Raw genomic sequence first — 18,928 nt, forward strand, 5'->3', positions numbered from 1 at the left:
TGTATTTTTGTATTTTGTAAGTCAGTCCATATTTGGTTATTTGGGTTTATTGCGTATTCATCCGTCAGTTGTTTAATTTTATCGTCCAAGTCTTTTTCAAAAAAGTTTATCCTGTTTCTTTTTATAAAATGAATATGATTTTTTTTTACCTTTAATTACCACTTTCCCAGCTTCCCAGAGAAGAGATTCAGATAAGTCTGGAGAGTCATTTATTTCCAAAAAGTCTGCCCACTCTCTCTTCTTATAATTTTGTCAAACTCTGCGTCATTTAGCAGTTAGATCTTAAAACGCCATGCCGGGGTAGTTTAAAGGTATAATCAACTTGTAGGGTAAGGGAGACTGGTGCATGGTCGCTAATAATAATAGGATGTATTTTTTTACCAATTTTATCAGCAATATAATTATTTGTAAGAAAAAAATTAATTCTTGAAAAAGACCGGTGCACCGCGGAAAATAAGGTAAATTCCTTCTTAGTCGGGTTTTTAAGTCTCCAGCTGTCGACAAGGCCAAAATCATCCATATATTCCCCTATTACTTTAGTAGATTGTAATTGCCTTGTAGATGTTGTATTATTAGAACGATCTATTAATGGATTTAAGACTGTGTTAAAGTCTCCTCCAATAATAATAGTAGAGTTCACTGCTAAATCAAACAGCTGAGAGAAAAATTCATGGGAAAAGGCCGGATCATCATTATTAGGGGCATATAAATTAACAAGTGTATATATTTTATTAAATATAGTCACCTAAATAATAATGTATCGGCCCTCTGGGTCTGTTACTGTATTATTTAAAGTAAAGAATAATTTCTTATGTATGAGTATACAGACTCCTCTTTGTCTACTGTTATAAGGGGCAGAGTACGCTTGACTAAAATTCTTGTCAATAAGTAATTTTTCTTCAGATTTTTGTAGGCGAGTTTCTTGTAGGAGACAAATATCTGCTTTTAATTTTAAGAGATGGTCTAAAATGTGTATTCTTTTTGCCTGTGAGCGAGTGCCACGCACATTCCAGGAGACCAGAACTAATTTATGCATACAAATATAGTTACAGATCTGCTTTGATTTGCAAAATAAAGTTATGTTTATTGTGAAAGGAAAACCGGATGTTGTTGGTGTTAGATTATTAACATTGTTTTTCAGTTTCGATTTATATTTTAACCGTTTTGGATATTAGTTATAAATATATAAATATAAGACAACAGTTAATTCATATGTTAAGCCAATCTATAGTCCTTTGTTCTCTTGCCTGGGAAAGAGAAAAGTAACAGGTTTCTTTTCTATATTATCTAAAGGGAGTATAGTTGGTACCAGTCCGGTCGAAGAGAGTCCAAGGACAGGCTGATTTACTATTGTTCAAGTCTAATCTGATTTGTACCCATGGGAACTTGTTGAAGGGAGGGGAGAGGGATTTTCTTGTATTCACTGACTTTCAATAAATATCTGTGTGCTGGAGGAGGAGATACACTTTTTGAACGGAACACTGCTTGGGTGTCTTCATTTGTGTGATCAGAAGCTTCTGAATAATTATACCTTTGCAAAGGGACTTCTTCACCAGAATCTCACCATTCAATTTATTGAACACGCAAAGAGTACAATAATAATATTGTCTACTCTATCATTGGTTAAGCACTTTCTGTTTAGCGACATGTCAGGAAGCTACGCAGACAGATTGCAGCTCCGTGTCCACAGGTCTTGAGCCAAGCACAGCCTGTACGTGATGTATATAAAAATGTTTTGCGTGAAATGTTGAGCATTATACATTAGAGGGGTTAATCGTTTGCATTAAAGAGATGCTAGAAACTTTTATTTACTATTAGCATCGAGCTAACGGTTAGCGCGTTAGCTAGCGAACGTTAGCATGCTAACTCGGTGTGTTGTGGGGCACAAGATTTTATTGTATTTTATTTCACAACAGAATGTACGTGTTTTTGTGTTTGTTGTTTCAGTTTTACACCCTCTTGAATCATCTCCAAGGTGAATAAAGTTGCAGGATTCATCGGCTGGTGTTTCATTGGGGAGTTGTCTATCTGTCTAGCTACAGTGGGGACGTAGCAAGAGCAGAACAGTAAAAAGGCTAGCTAAACAGCTACTCCGCAAGGACAAGTGTGCAGTTTCCCAGACTTCGGTGTCAAGTACAGCAATGCAGCCTGCAGAGGAGGACAAGCTGGAGTTCCGCTCTGTCTGCTCCAACTCATCGACCAGATCCAGCAGCTCACTCGTCAAGGCAGCAGTTGAAGCTTGTGCAGCTGCACGCACCAGAGCAGAGTTTGCCCGTAAAGAAATTGAAATAAAGATTTCAATTTCTCAATTCATTGGTTTAATGTGACGCTTTGATCATTAACGACATCTTTGAAAATGTTGTATTTCCTAAGATCCGCTATGTTGTCATGTCATTTGATCCACGAGATACCCTTGAAAAGAGATACAATGCTGGCCATAGTGGGTGTTTGGTTTTTTTTCAGCTCATTCATGAAACCAGAGCTGCCCAAGATGTTGCGCTGCCCATTGAGGGACTCGTAACCTATGTGGTCGTATTGTGTTGGAGGTCTGTCTCAGATCGTGATGTAGTCGCCCCCGCCACCCACCAGCTCATTCTCGTACACTCCTCCTTAAACGCCTTCTTAGCGAGTTGCTGCTGTCAATCACAATCAGACCACGCCCAGCCCTCTCCCCGTTCTCAACCCAACGGTCCTCCAGGCAACACCCCTTTTGAGCCCCGATTTCAGATCTTAGCGAGGGGTGGAGCAAGAGTCTAACTTACTGTTGAGTTACCCTTTAAGTTGATGTTCATCAGAAGAGTTATGAAAATATTTTATTAAGGTTGAAGCGTTCCTTAGTGCTACTTTAAGATTAGAGGACCAGTGGAAGTTCCCACCAGAACTTTATATAATGGTTCGCATATTGATGAGTGATCAGACTCCAAGGAGTCAATGGCCCCCCCAAAAGTCCTGCCGCCTCCAAAAGAAGCCCACAGTCAAGGAGCAGGAAAGATGGGTGTGGTTATCAGAATCTGATGAGACATCCGAAGCTGAGGACTTTCTGGACTAGGACTGGTCAAAGCCAAACGGGCCTGTAGCCGAGCAGTCATCGGACTCTGGGCCGACAGCCTCACACTTGGAACTGATAGCCCTCCGAAAACCCGGTCATAAGTCCAAAGACAAGAAGTAGCCTAAAGAAAGCCCCCCCAACAGGTGGGAAAAAAAGTCTATGTCAAAAGTGTGGCTTCCCACAAAGGGCAATTTACGGTCACATATCCTTCATGAGAAGACTGCCAAAGAAGCATTTGGTGCAATTTTGCACCCTGTACGAGGGTAAACCGATGGACCTGTGGCAGGCCAAACAGCGGGACGAAAGTTCCCTCCCAGCTACAGAAAAGTGCACTTAGTCATTCCTTAAGTTTTGTTTTTTAATATATACAACCAATATTTTCTTACATATCTTCAGATACTGCTCTTAAAGACTGTGTGTTTTTTTGATAGATGTGTACTTCTTTTTCACTTCTTGCAGTGCTTCAACTTCTTAAATGGACTTTCGCTCTATTCTAGTTAACATTGTTTAGTATCACTCTAAACTGTGTAAATTGTTGCCCATACGGCATCGATTGCAGCCTGGTCATCCTGGAAGGGGGATTACCACATTTGCAGTCCCTTCTCAAGGTTTCTTATTTTTCCCCCTAATGTTTTTTTTCTTATTTTTTTCCCTTGCCATCTTGTGGTTCGATCAGGGGATGTCGTTAATATTTGTCAACTGTGTAATAATCGTGTTTTACAACAACACTGAACTATATTTGAAATTTAATATGTACTAGTGGATTAATTTTTAATGATTGTAATTTTAAAAATGGCAAAAATTAATGGCAACTTTGTATTCATATTATTTCTCATTTCTAGTCCGATCATAAAATGGCCGCAGGAGGGCGGCTGATAATGGTATCGGTCACCGCCGCAAGTACTGATACCTTAAAATAAGACCTGGTATCGGAAGTCATCCATTATGGTCAGGATGATACCACCGCCACTAACCCTAACCCTAATTTTGAGCCAGGAAAAACCCTGGGACAGCAACGCGAAAAATCACCTTATAGTTGCCGTCGTAAAATGGCTGCAGGAGGGCGGCTGATAATGGTATAGGTCACCGCCGTAAGTACTGATACCTTAAAATAAGACCTAGCATCGGTAGTCATCCATTATAGTCAGGATGATACCACCTCCACTAACCCTAACCCTAATTTTGAGTCAGGAAAAACCCTGGGACAGTAACGTGAAAAATCGAACTTATAGTTGCAGTCTGTCGAGCAGCATGAAGAACAAAAGGAAAAAACGCTGCCTCGAGGCATCAATCAAATGTGTATTTTTTAAATTGATAACATTTTAATACATTATGACATATTGTCATACATGACATAATCGTAAATGTATTGTTATTGCATATTTAAAATGGATTGTGATTAACACTCTAATAACAAGATTTTACCACAAAATATCAATAGATCATTATCATATATCATCATAATACTCCACATAATACTGAAATGATTAAAAAGACATTCAATGTCTTCAAGGTGCAAACATCCAATTTTTTTGTGACCCCAGAGAACTTTGTAAAAATCTAAATGACAAAAACTCTCCAGAGCACAGTAAATAAAAAAGAAGCGGGGAATGGGAGAGAGGTCAAGTTGTTGCTCCTTTTAGTTTGTCCAATCATGTCACAAGTGCAAGTCACTCTACACTGCCACTGTTACACAATCACTGTTACAGACAAAGCAAATTTACATCTTACTGAATTTACATGTTTGAAATAAACTCTTAAAAAACTCACCACCACTAGGACACAGTGGTTCTTCTGTCACTCTAGTGTCTTTAAATTATCATCATAAAATTAAACATTCAATATATATTTTATCCAAAATCATTTACACTTTTACAGATTACCACAAAACTCAGGCCCTTCATTTTTTTAAGCTTCAAAGATCGCTGCTATTCTCGCCAGCACAATCGTGTCTCTCAACATTCTCTTTGCGAGAGAACCTTTTAGAGCACACACTGCAACTGAATGGTTTCGTCCCAGCGTGTGTTCGTGTGTGATTTATTAAATGAGATTTTCGAGAGAAGCTTCGGCCACAATCAGAGCAGGCAAAAGGTTTTTCTCCAGTGTGGATTCTTGTGTGGTTTGTTAAACCTGACTTGCGAGAGAAGCTTTCGCCACAATCTGAGCAAGTAAAAGGTTTCTCTCCAGTGTGTGTTCTTGCATGTTTAATTAAATCAGACTTGTGAGAGAATCTTTTATCACAAACTAAGCAGGCAAAAGGCTTTTCTCCAGCATGTGTTCTTGCGTGTGTTGTTAAATCTGACTTTTGAGAGAAGCTTTTGCCACAGTCTGAGCAGGCAAAAGGTTTCTCTCCTGTGTGTGTTCTTGTGTGGCTTGTTAAATGTGACTTTTTAGAGAAGTTTTTACCACAAAGTGAGCAGAAAAAGGGTTTCCTTCCACTGTGTGTTCTTGTGTGGCTTAATAAATTTGATTTTTGAGAGAAGCTTTTACCGCAATCTGAGCAGGAAAATGGTTTCTCTCCAGTGTGTGTTCTTGTGTGGCTTGTTAAATGTGATTTTTGAGAGAAGCTTTTACCGCAACCTGAGCAGGAGAAGGGTTTCTCTCCAGTGTGTGTTAATGTATGTCTTGTTAAATTATTCTTATCAGAGAAGCATACACCACAAACTGAGCACACAAAAGGTTTGTCCCCAGTGTGTGTTAATGTATGTCTTGTTAAATTTAACTTTAAAGAGAAGCTTACACCACAAATCGAGCACATAAAAGGTTTCTCCCCGGTGTGTGTTCTTGTGTGCACTTTCAAACTCCGTTTTGCACTAAATGTTTTCCAACATTGAGGACATTCCCAACGGTTACTGTCAGTGTGACATGCCCTATCACCTTTAGCGTGTTCACTATCACCATCATTATCATCTGTGTCAGGAGAGTGTGACGTGCCATCGTAATGTGCTTGTGATGCTCCCCAGTGGTCTGTCATGTGTTGACTTGAGCTGCTTCGTGGAGGCTCCGCCCCTCTTTCCTCCTCACTCTCAACCTTGTCTTCATCTTCACTCTTTAAAAGGACACTGATCATTGGTGACTTGGTGATATCATCCTCCTCCTCAATGTAAGGATGCTCTTTCTTCTCCTCCTCCTCCTCCTCATAAATGCTTGGTAACTCTGGCTCCTGTTGTTCAGGATTAAGATATTTTTCACTGACATCTGCAGGACACAAGAAGGCAAAGACATTTAGTTTGGTCAAGTCAGATCTCAAGCAATGACTTGAAGTCATGTATAATTGTTTTTTTCGACAGAAGTATCTTGATATGGGCCCGCCGCACATAGTGCCATATCATCTGAACCTGACTCAGCCCAAACCCCCAAAAAAAGAATGGCGACTCAATCTCTTGCATGTAGCTATCTGATCTATGGATGCACTACGACGTGAACTGCGCGAGCCTGTATCGGCTTCGCATACATGATGTACTGTATCACTTTTATGGAAATCATAAAAAGATAAAATGTCAATCAAGGAAGACGCAAGGTAGGGCTGGTCAATTAATCAAAATGTAATCATGATTTCGGTTTTGGCTTATAACGATCTTAAAAACATCGTAATCAAAGAAAAATGAATAATGTGCCAAATGGCGCAGTGGGTTTCCTGACCTTAAATTTGCCATGTTGCTTGTGCAGCAAGCATGTGACGTTGTGTAATTCTGCCGTTCCTGAGCTTGCTTGAAGCTGTTGAATGACACCCCAGTCAGACAGGACTTTATCATTCTTTATGTCACCACGATTTGTCCCTTGGAAGGCGTGTGTGCTTTAGATGAGGCATTTTGAATGAAAAGCTAAAATAAATACAGCACTGCAATGTTTTTGAATTTTAACTCATTTGATCTGAAATGTCATACAATCATTGGGGAGGGTGAGCCGGGTTGCTCCACAGCAAGCTTTCAAATAAGGCAAGGCAACTTTATTTCTAATATAGCACATTTCATACACAAAGCAACTCTATGTGCTTCACATTTAAAAGTAAAGAGATAAACGCAGCTTTCTAAAATTACTTAAAAGACTGTACAGTGAATCAGATTTTAAAATGTTGGAAAAATGGGGGGGCAAAATTTTTAACCAGGATTTAAAAGCATTTACACTTGGGGCTGACTTATTCTATTTGCATGCAGCAAAAGAGACACTTATTTTACAGAAGCAGTTAGTTTTTCTAGATCAGCAACAAACAAATGGACTTATCAAGTCACATTTGTGTGTGTTTCTCTGTGTTTTATGAATGGTGATAACCAGCCCATCGCTTTCACAATTGTCATTCCTCCTGGATCACCACTCGACATAGTAAGTAAATTGTCTAAGATAAAAAAACAAACTACATTTTGAAAAGTCTGAAAAATGGTTCAATACGCATTAATGCTTTAAGACATTATAACAAAGTCAAGCCAAAAAGCCAAAAGCAGGGATCAAACAGCCGACCTTCTGGTTACTGAACGACTGTCTACACCATAGGTGTCAAACTCCGGTCCTGGAGGGCCGCAGTCTTGCAGGTTTTGGATGTTTCCGTTCTCCAACACAGCTGATATATGATCAGCTCATCAGCAAGCTCTGCATAAGCCTGATAACGATCCTACTGATTGGAATCAGCTTGTGTTGGAAGAGGGAAACCTCCAAACCCTGCAGGACTGCGGCCCTCGTGGACCGCAGTTTGACAACTATGGGTCAGGGGTGAAAAAGGTGAGAAGCACTTTGACCAAAATTTTCCCCATTAATATTCATTGTGCACTTGTCAAACAGGTAGATGGGGATGCAGTGGACGAAAGGATGGCGAATTTAAATAATCAAAATTGTATGGCGTCAAGAACAACTGTTTGCGAAGTGGAAGTGATTGCTATCATTTATTTCTTCCAAAAGCGTGTGCAACCAAATAAAGTTGAGGGTGCCAACAATTTCGTCCAGCCCATTTTTTTGCATTCTGTGTAAAATTTTGTGTTAATTTTGACTTTTTTCTTCAGCTTTTTTTTGGGGTGTTTTTTCCAATACACATCAAAGACAAACACATTGATACCAAAAACATTTATAATTGCAGCCATTTCTGGGAGAAATGGTGCAAGTTTGGGAAAAATTCCAGTGGTGCCAATAATTTTGTCCGTGACTGTAGCGCTTTTTTGGACACTCAAAGACGCTTCACAATGGATACATTATTCGTGCACACACACACACATTCTCACTCTGGTGGCGGTAAGCTACTTAAGTAGCCACAGCTGCACTGACGGGAATATTTTCATCCACTTTTTTTACTGAAAATTAACATCGGCTTCTAATATCGGTTATTGGCCTCCTTGACTAATAATAATTGGCAGTGGTATCAGCCCTGAAAACACCATATTGGTCTATCTCTAATAGCCATAGGCTAATTTACATCAGTTGTCCCCTTTATGAGTCGAATCATGCAAATATATGAACCTACGAACCTCGGCAAGTAGTAGCTCTTTGGTCGCCCACCATGTTTTCCATGCACGAATGTCCGTGTGGTTTAGAAATGTCAGCAGGTGCGAAAAATCTGGCCTATGCGGACGTACGTTGCGCGGAGGGTCATGGTTGCTGAAATGATGTAATTTCGCCGCACAAAGCCATGTGGACCTTGCAGACACGTTAAGCAAAAACAAAGCTTCACTCTTACCCTTGTCTTCATCTTTACTTTTTACATGGACAAAGGTCAATGGTGACTTGCTGATATCATCATCCTCCTCCTCCTTAATGAAAGGGTGCTCTTCCTCCTCCTCCTCCTCCTCCTCTTTAACGTGAGGGAACTCTGGCTCCTGTTGCTCGAGACGAAGATATTTATCACTAACGTCTGCAGGACACAAGAAGACAAACACATTTGGTTTGGTCAAGTCTCAAGTGGTGACAAGGCGATTTTTCAAGTTTATGAGCATTCACACAAACTCCCTGATAGTTTCTTGGACCCCGCCGGCAAGCAACATCAGACAAACCAGTATCACTCCTGTCTGTAAAATAACCTGATGTAGGTTATGTTCCAACCAGCTATACATCAAAATAGAGGATATGATTGGATAGTACCACAAATAAAATGAGCAAATGTTTGTAGGAATCGGTTAAAGATTAAACAGCACTTTTTATGTCGTGAATCAGCCCCAACTGACTTGAACTGACTATGTATGCTTTTTGTGTGTGTTTGTTTGTTTATTGAACATATAAACCAGCAACAGAAATGCTGCAATTAAAATACAAAGATTTAAAAGAAAAGTTGTTTTTTTACATACATAATCATCATTAAGCACAGCTTACATGTTCAGAAGGGAGTAGGAAGAAGTAAAAAAGACTTATCGAGTCCTACCCCCTTACAAAAGAAAAAAACAAACACAAACTTACGCATAAACAGCTGCACTTACACGTGCATAGATATGCCAACAGTATTGTACATTTAGTTGATAAGCAAAAAATTTTACAGTTATATAAATCAGCACAAAGGCTTTCACATACATTTTTAATTGCACTCTATTTTCTACATTTGTACTGACTTATACCTGATTTAAATATTGTTGTTGTACTTTGTTTTTATGCATCCTTTTAAACACAACCAGCAATTCAAACCTTTTCAGGTTACTTCCAAAAGTATTCCATAAATTTACACCTATAATTCTAACACACCTTTGCTTAATATTTGTTCTTGTTTTGAATTTTTTATAGACACTTATACTCCTCAAATCATAGTCGCTGTCTCTGATTTCAAACAGCTTCTGAATATTGTGGCAAAGTAGGTTGTTGTATACCTTGTCGATTTGAGCAATTTTAAACTCAACTAGATCATAAAATTTCATTGTGTTTAATTTGATAAATAGTGAATTTGTTGGTTCTGTATAATTTGATCGGTTAATAATTCTTATTGCTCTTTTTTGTCAATTGAAAAGAGGGTATTTGTTTTGTAAGCATTTCCCCATATTTCCACACAATAGGTTAGATATAGTAATGATAATGAGCAAAATAATGTATATTATGACTTCTTACTCAAAACATCCTTTGTTTTGTAAAGGATCCCTAATAGGGATGCACCGAAATGAATTTTTTGGGCCGAAACCAAAAACCGAAAATGAGAAATGCTTGGCCGAAAACCGAAACAGCGAGAAAAAAATTGCCAATTTTTGTTATCATTGCATTTATTATGATTAATTAAAATTATAATATTATTATAAAATATTTAAGCCTATTTAGCACTGGCATTTTAACAAAGCACAATCTAAATTAAAACACCACAGACATGTTGGCGAATGGTACATTAAACACCAAACACGGGGTGAGCAATTGAATAATGTACAGTAGTTCGCACGGGCGGGCACGGATGCCGCATTTGTAGGCTATTTGGAGCGGGACATCGTGCGGCGCATTTAAAATCGGCACATTCATACTCACCAACGTTTAAAAATAAATAAATAAATTTCTTCGCAATCGGCTTTGGGAACAGACTGCAAAGTCACACACGGCGTCCTGGTATAGGTCTGTAGTCACCCGGAGATAATGGTGTTTACTTGTTTAAAACTGTTGATAGCAATAGTGCTAACATTAGCTAAAGTATTTAGCACAGTCACTAGAATGCAAGTGAAAAAGTGGAAGTGCTCGAGGGGCTCTCATCAAAGAAAAAAAGGAAGGCGCTGCAGAATAAAAGAGGGGCTCACCTGTAGTGCAGTACTCGGCAGCGCTCTCTTTTTCGACATAGTCTACCAAGCGACACCCCTCTCCTTCTCCGGTGTGCACAATGAAGCTGCTGGTACTCACAAACACCAGCGAGCAGCGAGGCAGACCCTCAGCCCCGCGTTTGGTGTTTAATTCAAACTGACGCTTCCTTGCAGCGTTTTTTATTTTTTTGCTTGTGTCACCACAACATCCTCTTTCGTGTCAGGAGTCCCAAGCGTCAGCATTTTTTTTTTTATAAAGTGGAAATTTAAATAAAAAGTTACCTGTATCTCACTAAGCGACAAATGCATGTGAATGTAGCTAATTTGTTTTTTTTTGTCAGAGTTGCAATAATAATCCGGCGATAATCGGTCTATCCCTATTTTCAACCTGATTAAGCAATTTTTTTTTTTTTTATATATATATCCTGAGAAATAAGTACCACTGTCGTAAGCGTAAGTGGGCAATTGACAAAATTGTGCTGGTCCGTAATTCGTCATCATCCTGGGCACTCGCCATCATTGTCAGCCCGTCTTTTTTTTTTCAGGCTGAACCAATTGTGATCCTCAGTCCGTCATGTTATTTTAACCATGCTTCCGTCATAATCACAGTTCATTATCACTATTTCAGGACCGACAGAGAAAGGTGGGCATTCCGTCAGTAAGTCACTGACCGACGCCCGTTTTTCCGACAAATGATGGGCCGGCAAAATTTAGTCAATTACCCACCTGTACCTAACACATCTTCTTCTTTTCCTTCGACTACTCGTACAGACCATGAAATGAAGTCCTTGCCCTTTGTCCACACCGGCTGTCGCTACTACCGATTGGATGGTTTAGTTATCGACCTTTTTGGATATCTAGTAACTTATATTCATGCGTTTAATTTGCAAGTATTTCTCTGTCTTGCTATTGTGCCTGCATGTGTGTGTGTCTTCTTTTTTTTTTTTTTTATCGTCACACCCACCGGGTTGAATCCCCAAGCGCATGTAGCAGCGGGTCACTGCTCGCACTGCAGGCCAGACAAGAGCCCCCTGCCTTGTACATTGGTCAGTCTGAACAATGGAGAGCAAGCGGCTCTCCAGTAATGATCCTTCTGCAGGTTGGGTGCTCGCCGGAAGGCCCGAGCAGGTTCACAGACGTGGGCAGGCGGGGCAATTATTACTATCAGTTAACTAAATCACATCTCTTTCTTTTTTTTAAATTAAATTAACAAATTCACTGCCAGCCATTTTCACTGAAACAATCCTGTTTGCTCCCGGCTGTTTTACTGGATTTTGACTGATTTTGCAAGGCCCACAGAATATTCTGTTCTATTGCTATAAAAACATGGAACCTACCAAAAGAAAGATAAGAGTCTCTTCTTTCATCAGGAAAAAAGTATATTTGTATCTGTTTCTGTTTTGCAGCAATTAGCATTAGAATATAGCTAAGTTTCATCATTATTCACAATTCTGTTTAAAACAGTGGGGAAAAGAGCCCTTTTGCAACATGGCCTTGGTTGATCACTTATACTCTGCTGCCAACTGCTGGCCGTTTATTGTAATAACAACCATTGCTTTAAGCGACTTCTTCAGGTCAGAAGCTGCAGCAAAGCCTTCTGTAAGTTCTAGCATTAAAAAACAACATAAAAAACGTAGAAATAAGTTTTTGGAAGTGCATGACAGAGTATTAAAAAATGTATTTATACGTTTTGGGGCTTGAATGAATTAACTACAAAAACACCAAAAATCATAAGTGAATACAACATAAATGGACTGCCTTGTGGACAAACAGCAGTTTGTGAATTTCTCTAACTCATAACGGGCTGAGTACAGACAAAAGTCCCATCTTAACAAAAACAAATCACACACAAAAAAATGAAAGTGCAAAAGAGACCCAAAACAGATAAATAAAAATAAATAAATAATTAAAAACGAAGTAAGGCAACATCAAGCTAACAGGAGAGAAGCAATCCGTAGCACAGGACTGGTCAATGTCACATTGTAACCATATTAAATTAAAAAGAAAGGGAAATAAAACAAAAGACAACCAAAACAAAGTGACACCCGATTTTCAATTTAACACAAATATGTAATATACAGAAGGAGGTAAATGATGAGACACACCCCAGACCGAAACCACACTAGCCGCCCACTCCCAAACTCCAGATCAGTAGGCCGATATCAAATAAAGGAGAGAAAAAAAAGAAAAAAAGATCACTTGTATATGATCAACGGGATAATGATGGTGCTGATGATTATATGTTGATAACGACAAAGAAAATATTACAAAACAATAATAATGAAATAAGACAATGACGATGATGACAATAATAAGATGGGCGAGTACCGATACCAGGTATCGGCATTAGGCCGATACCAGACACATTTCACGGTATTGGTACTCGCGCCTGATATAAATACTGGTATCGGCCCCGCTCTTGTGGCCGTTTTTCTGTCAGGAACTAAAGGCTGAAATGGTTATTTTGCATTTATTGACCGCCACAGGTACGCCAAGTATGAAAAATCCTCGAGGGCGGAGTGGAGCTAATTCAAACGTAAACACAGAAATGTGACGCGCCTGATCGATGGATATCTGTTGCTGAAGCTAACAACAACACAGGGAGTACTGTACTAAAATACTCGATAGTTGCAGCCCTACTGTATTCCTTAAAAGGAAGTTGTACAACCACATATTTTGATTGGGAATTTTTTCTCCTGGCCACTGGATTGTTCGTTTGATTTTATTGATCTATTTTGTTAAATTCATTTGATTGTGTGCCTTATGCACAATGACTTACGAGTAAATTGAAAAAATATAGTTGCCATTAATTTCAAGCAATTTTAAGGAAATTTTCTATAATTGGGATATATAAGTATTTTTTACTCCTCTGTAGAGGTGGCGTGCATTGCCCTCATATTTACAGGTTGTTCTAATCTAGCCAATTGTACGTTATGTGATAGTGTGTCGTAGAGCAAATCAAGCTGGGATGTAGGGGACCCTGTGTAACGCTTCATATGATTGGTGGAGCCAGGAGACATTGACACTGCTCTTTCTTCCAGGTCAAGTATTTTAATCGTTTTCGTGCATAAAAAAAAAGAAGGAACGACCTCGTTCTGAAAATGCATCAAGCAAAAAGTACAAATACTAATTTTAAAATGTAACAGATAAAACTAAAAAGTAGTCTAAAAAAATAAGTACTTAGGAAAGTACAAAGTACTGATAAAAACTACACAAGTAAAGTAACAAAGTATTTGTACTTCGTTACTTCCCATCTCTGCTCTTCTGGAAATAATATATTGATCAGTATTTTACTTTTTTTCCAGGGTTTTTCCTGCGTTTAAAATTCGGAGCAGACAGCTGATTTTTGTGCGGCCAACACAGCGAGGGATGGAGAGTTTTAATGTTCAAGATTTTATGACGTCAAGAAAAACTGTTTGCGAAAATGCGAAAGTTTTTTGCTACATTTATCGGACCGTGGATAGATGTTGAAAAAACAGCATGTGCTGCATTCAAGTAGGGATGGGTACCTTTCGCATTTGAACCGGTTTGGTTCCAATTGTGGGTGCTGGGGTATCGATACCAGTACTGAACAATACTAATTTCCGGTACTTTTGTTCTGTTGTTTGTGGTAATAAATGTTAATTTATTTAACAATAAAATAATCATTTTAAAAAATAACATTCACTTTAACAGTCATTTTTTATTAAATAAAATCAAAATCAGATTCATGATGTTTTACAATATGTCAGATTTTCTGACAAATTAAACATAATGAATTTAAAACATGTGCTCGAGGGTGGAGTAAAAAAAATTTTTTAGATAAAACATTAATAAAGTATAAATAATACCATAAATTCATATTACAAATAACAAAGTGAGAAGCCAAGTTCTTTACAATGAACAACATAAAGAACAAAATTAAGCAGCAATACAAGAACAGACGATAAATAATTAATTAGTGTTATTTTGGTTCTTTCTGCAGTTGTTTCTCAAAAACGTACATGCGCATGTAGCGCGATGAATTCGATCTCAACTTGGGAGTGAAATCTCGCAAAAAAAGAAAGTTGGAAGAGGACAAGAACGACAATGAAGAGAATAATTGGGACTCGGGAGCAAACTCAATGTAGACTGTATCCAACGTAGTACGTAATGTTTGCTAGTGCTACAAGATTTTGCAGTTTTATAGTTACCCATGAAATTATAAATATGGTATAAGTAATATATTGTAACGATGGTAAAGCCACACACCTTATAACATGATTCAAATCGGTGGGTGACATCTGCTATGTCCATGTGTGGTCCGCACAGAGGAGAGGCAGGCGTCGCGGCGGTGCTACCCGCATATGGCGAGCCGGGGACTTCCCAGCCACCGCTCTGCCTCAGCACCAAGAAGTCTACGCAGGTGTGGGGCACCACCCTCAAGAAAAGCATGCTAAGAACCGCGAAGCTTCACTTTCGTTTGGCTTGCCGGCGGTCAAATCTCGCTTGCTTATGAACCCAAATCCGGAAATGCATTTTAGCATAGCTTGAATGAAATCTAGTGCGAGTGGGTGACGTCAGTACACTGGCTGTGTGTACACTGCTGCGTTCAAGTGCGCCACAGAAAATGACCAACACATTTACTCCCGTACACACAATTTAAGACGTGCTTCGGAACATGGCACCATTTGATTTAACATGAATCGTGCCGTCTTCGGTACCCATCCCACCCGGAGTTCACTGATACACTGACTCTCTGGTTATCCATGACCCCCCCCCCCCCCTACAATTTTTTTTAATTTAAATCTTTAGTGTATTTTAAAATTTAACCAAAAACTATGCAGAGTATTACTAATACTATGAAACTATTTAAAAATACAAAAATAAATACTTATAAACATATTGAACTCTTCTAAGCCTTTTTTTTTTTTTTATGTAGGCCTAGAAGGTAGTGAAATCTAAGGAGCCCCTCTGGTGCCACGGTATGATTTTTAAAAATAAATTTGCTAATCTGTACCCACAGTTTAGCAATCTGCTCCCACAATTTACTAATCTGTTTCCACAGTTTTGTAATCTGTACATACATAAATAAACGACTTGTCGACTTTTAATATAATTTGTCGACGGGGTTTTGATCGTCTACGTCAACGTGACTAGTCAACTAATCTTGGCAGGCCTAGCCCTAATACTGATACCAAATACCGATACCACTAGTAAACAAAATTCCCCACCCAAAAATGATGACGATTTTAAAGAAAGACCTATATATAAAAATTTTCTTTAAAATTGCATGAAATTAATGGCAACTTTCTATTCCTATAATTTTTAGTTCCTGATCGTAAAAGGGCTGCAAGAGGGCGGCCGATAATGGTATCAATACCTTAAAAAAGACTGATAGACACTAGTGATGCACCGAATATTCGGCCACTGGAAAAAAAATGTAAACCGAAAAAATATGGCCGAAATAGGATGTTGTGGTGACGCAAGCAAAAAACGCTGCAAGCAAACGTCTGTTTGAATTAAACAGCGAACGCGGGGGTGAGTGTCCGCCTCGCTTCTCACTGGCTTTTCATCATGTGTGTTTGCACCGGTCGGTCACAGCAGCTCCCGGGGTCATTGCGCACACCAGAGGAGAGGGGCGTTGCTTAGTGTACAACATTTAAGTGTGTCGAAAAAAGACAGAATGCCGTGTACTGCAGTACAGGTGAGCCACCCTTCCTCCTGCAGCATCTTCCCTTTTTTTTTTTTATATAAGAGCCCCTCGAACGCTTCCACTTTTTCGACGGCATCCCGGTGGCCGTGTTTAATACTTTAGCTAATGCTAGCACTATTGCTATCAACACGTTTTAAACACGGAAACACTTACCGCTATCTCCGGGTGGCGACAGACCTGTAAAGGACGCTGTGTGAGACTTTGCAGTCCGTTCCCGAAGCCGATTAGCTGGTGCGAACAAATGTATTTATTTATTTTTAAACGTTGGTGAATATGTGAATGTGCGGATTTTAAGTGCGCCGCACCTTGTCCCGCCGCACGCATCCGTGCCTGCCTGTGCGAACTACATTGACTATAAAGTGGAATCACACCACCAGAAAATGCTCAACACTTGTTTGGTGTTCAATGTACCATTAGCCAGCATGTCTGCGGTGTGGGCATATTTCAATTATATTGTGCTTTGTTAAAATGCCAGTGCTAAATAAATATTTTTGGCATAATTTTTTGGGGGCCAAGCATTTTTCATTTTCAGTTTTGGCCCAAAAAGTTCATTTCGGTGCATCCCTAATAGACACCGATACCTGGTATCGGTAGTTGCTCATCATAATCATGATGGTACCACCTCTGGCTCAATTTGAGCCAGGAAAAACCCTGCAAAAGTACAGAAAATTGGTACCATTCAGTACTGGTATAAATTCCCCGGTGCAGAGAATTGAAACAGAACCGGTTCAAATGGTTCAAAAGGTACCCATGCCTAATTGTGACCATGTCGAAGTATCGTTGAGCAAAATGCTGAACCCTAACAGTTGGTCCTGATGCGGCGTTATCAGTGAGCGAATGAGTAGTCAAAATGTAAAGTGCTTTGAGGGCCTTGTAAGGTGGAAAGGCGCTATATTACAAAGTTCTATTTCGCCCAGCCTTATTTTTAACATTATCAAGTAATTCTTTAATTAAAAGCAAGTAACTGTAAGAAGTGTACAAACCTGCTGTGCGTAGCACAACTCGAGGCTGCTCACAAACATTGTCCAGCAGTTGAATATGTCGCTCGTTCTCTTCTTTCACTCCAAAAAAATCCTCCTCATACTTTGGCGTTGTTCTTGCATACATTTTTACACGATAATCCCAACAAATCCGCGTTTAATCTTTGCTTGACGACGTGTTGTGCGCTTCTCTTTGTTAGCAGCTAGCGAGCTAAAATAAGATAACTAGGCCAAGAAGCATCAACACGTACCGAGGCGAGTTCATCCACACTCGGAGATTTAATGAATGGTGTTGTAGTCCTTCAAAGTAGTGATGGAGGTCCTGTGTGGCGGCTGCAATCCATTCACAAAAACGGATTGAATACTTTAACGAGTGCGTCTGATTACGTGAAGCAACAAATGTAGACGTGCTGCGGAAGTCAGGCAGGACTCGCCCCTGCTGCGATATAATTGGCTGCTGGAAATGCGCTGATGCTTCGAAGCATGCACTGTCATCAAATCACCAAAATATGTCGCCACTTTTGCTGTAAATTGAACCACGCGATGGTGGACTTTATTTCTAAACACGAATGTATTTCCCACCCAGTGGTACGCGAGCACATTGCATCACATGGAAACTTTATTTCCCAGATCAATAATCCGTGGCACAGCTGCGTCAACTCAAATTTCTTTAAAACTCAGATGACTGATTGAAATTAAAACTGCTCATGGCCGTTTTTAGCTTCATGGGGACCCTAGGCAAGATGCTGTTTGGGGGCCCGTAGTTTGCCAAACTACAATGAAGAGATTCCTAACCATTTAGGTGGTCTTCTAAGATCCCACATTCTATTAGACTTTATGAACAAAACAGGTTGCAGTTATAATTAAACATCTTAAATTGACAGTCATTTTTACATCAATAAATAAAACAGCTTTTGGGTGTTTACACAAATGTTTAATTTAAATAAAACACAACAAAACAAACTCAATTTTAAAGTAAAACAAGGAAAACAAACTAACTTAAAATAGCTCCTTGGGTTATCAAGCAAATAGACCACAAGTGAATATTCCGATTTTTTCAATTACAGTAATATTGCAATAATACAGAATATTAAAAATAATCTGTTTTGATATTAAAAATTGTGATGTATAGTGTACAAATTTCTCACTTTTAAGCATTTTCTACAATAATTTACATATTTTACTCGTTAAACTAGGGGCTGACCAAGGGAAGGTTAACATCTATAAATAAATGTCAGAGGCTAGCGAGTTGGCTAAACTTGCTCAAAATAAATTAAAATGGAGTTTCACCTCCAACTATCCATCACCAACAAGTGCCAACCTTTCTCCTTTGACCATTTTTTTCTTCAGTTTTCTTTTTTTTCTTTTTTTCGCGCCGCTGAGATTCTTTTTGATGCCATTACAGGGTCTGTTTTGTTTAGTACTTGAAGAGAATCTTCTGTTTCAATTTAATTATAACTGTTTAGATTTAATCATAACTGTTTTAACTTACTCAGCAAAGATTGATAAGTGTAATAATGTGACCAAACGTTTGAAGATTCTTCCTTCC

At 39.0% G+C, this 18,928-nt stretch overlaps 1 pseudogene across 1 annotated transcript; it reads right to left on the reverse strand.

The window, feature by feature from the left end:
* Positions 1–781: 781 nt before the first annotated feature.
* Positions 782–17,801, reverse strand: LOC147155512 (uncharacterized; annotated as a pseudogene). The gene is made up of 3 exons (XR_015091946.1): positions 17,383–17,801; positions 8,712–8,885; positions 782–6,247 (listed from the first exon to the last, which is right to left on the reverse strand). The product of XR_015091946.1 is annotated as an uncharacterized LOC147155512 (transcript).
* Between the last annotated feature and the right edge of the window lie 1,127 nt (positions 17,802–18,928).

Source organism: Leptonotus elevatus, chromosome 21 (genome assembly GCF_054856555.1).
Source record: "Leptonotus elevatus isolate MCC_2025b chromosome 21, RoL_Lele_1.0, whole genome shotgun sequence".
NCBI classification, from domain to species: domain Eukaryota; kingdom Metazoa; phylum Chordata; class Actinopteri; order Syngnathiformes; family Syngnathidae; genus Leptonotus; species Leptonotus elevatus.